Below are 2,281 nucleotides of genomic sequence, written 5' to 3' on the forward strand. Positions count from 1 at the left end.
CGGGAGGTTCCGGATGGCAGCCAGGGTTTCAGCCAAGCGGGAGGGTTCTGGACCAGGTCCTGCCAGACGACAATATACGGCTGCTGGTCTGGATGGCCCGCCGGGCCTGATTGGAACACCTTATTCTTTACTGCAAAAATAATAGACAGGTCAAAAGTCCCGTCCGCTGGCCATCCCACGCCTAGGGCTGGCCAGTCGGATGAACAGAAAGTCTGCCAAGGACCCTTCTTAACACTGACGGAAAGATTGAGTCCCCGACTCCGGACGTCCGTCCAGTGTGCTACTGTAAGAGAAAGAGGGGTGCTGCTTCCGTGGCCCATGTTACCTGGATGGGAGAAGAGGAGTAAAAGACAAAAACAAAGAACAAACAATGACGCGACAAGACACCGGATCCACAAGAATTTACCCAGATACAGAACGGCCGCTGAGGGATGATATCCCTCCCTAATGCTAGTCCGGCCGGACACGCGAGTGCCCGTTGCCGGACAGCCAGAACCTGAAGTGACCAAGACCTCTTGGTCACCGCCCGATCCTGGGGCGTCCCCCAGGGTGACAGTTTTTCTGGCCGAAGCCCCTACGACCAGAGGAGCCGACTCCTTACGGAGCCGACACCCTGTCTTCCTGAAAAACCGAAACTAAGAACGAACAAAGGACAAGACAAACACTGAATGACTCCGGAGTCTGCTTACCTCCAAGACCGATCCCAGCGCTTGAAGGGGGTCGCCTAATCCCGGACGAGCCCCCAAATGTTGGGCCCTAAGACCCCCGGAGAGTCCAGCAGAGGAGGCGACGACCCCAAGTCAAACGCAGAGACCGAGGCTTGATGCAAGAGCAAGAGGATTTTTATTACAAGCGCAGCGCAGGGGCTCTCAGGCAGGCAGGCAACAACACAAAGGAAGTGCTGCTGACTGGAGCCCCGAGTAATTGCAGAACACGGGTTTATAAAGGCAAAAACCACACGCAGGTGGCCGGAAAACAGGGAACTGGGTTACCAGTTAACTCATAACTCATCTTTTACAGGGACAGGTCTTTGTTATTAGTTGACTCATTTCCTAAGGGGCCAGGGTGGTCTGGTATGCGCAGGCCGATCCCGAGGAGTGATAAGATAACTATGCTATGACCAGATCAGGGCGCCAGAGCTTTACGGGAAAGGTCAGGAGGGGGAAGTTCTCTTTAATCTTTACATTAACCAGAGCTTACTGGAAAAGCTGGTCCAGGGGGGAAGGGGGGGGGTTTTCAGCGGCCTTACACAACCATGTTGATTTCACAATTATCTCATTTGTTCTGAGTGGTAGCCAGGGGCAGGAGTTAAAATCCTTCGGACATCACTGTAAGCCTAAACTTGGTAGATTCCCTAAAGAAATGTGAGAGGACTCCATCCTACTTTCCACCTTTCTGGGAAAAGCCTAGGTTCTTCTGAAGAATGATAAGTTGCCTCAAATTCAGATCTGTAAGAATAACTTTTCATCTTACCCACAAACAAACAAAAAATGACAGTAACATTAAAAACACCTCCCCTGTTTTCCTTAAGGTACTTCATATAGCATTTGTCATTAAAGAATGACATTACAGCATGCCAAAGTGGACTATTTAGTTTTCTGGATTCCTCTTGATGAAACTCTTAGAAAGAAAGAAGGAATTAACATTTATTAGCATCTGCATCCTGTCAAGCAGTGTGACGGGTGCCTTTGATCATTTGATGAGAGGCAGTGTAGGAAGGTGGTTAAGATCAGTGTTGCTTTGTATCTTTTCTTGTTCTTATCCTTGCTAGTGTGACCTTGATTGCTTTCGTTAATTTCTCTATGCTTACTTTTCTCTTTGGTGAAATGAGTAAAAGTCTACCTCATGGGGTTGCTGTGAGGGATAAACGAAGTTAATGTAAGTAAAGCACTTGGTACGCTGGCATGCAGTAGGCACTCAATATTAGAAACTGGCATTCTTCGCTTCCAGTCTTATAAAGTGATACGCCATTATCTCCATTTTACTGATGAGGAAACTAGCATTTAGAGAGTTGAAGCAATTTATGTGGAAACAACACGGGAAGTCATACTTTAAGATAAAGTAAGAGCTTTTATCATTATGTTGAGATTTTTCCCATTTTTGGCACATATTGATAGCTTTACCTCTGTATACTTAACTCAAGTCGGGGGGGGGGGGGGCGGGGATCTGTGGCTGCCCATGTTCCTTAGAATAGATACTGTGGTTACTTTAAATCTGATAACTGCAAAGGGGATTATTGCAACACAATAAAGTACCTCAGTTTAATTAGCGCGCGCGCGCG

The sequence above is a fragment of the Myotis myotis genome, unplaced genomic scaffold (assembly GCF_014108235.1).
Source record: "Myotis myotis isolate mMyoMyo1 unplaced genomic scaffold, mMyoMyo1.p scaffold_m19_p_14, whole genome shotgun sequence".
Taxonomy (NCBI): Eukaryota; Metazoa; Chordata; class Mammalia; order Chiroptera; family Vespertilionidae; genus Myotis; species Myotis myotis.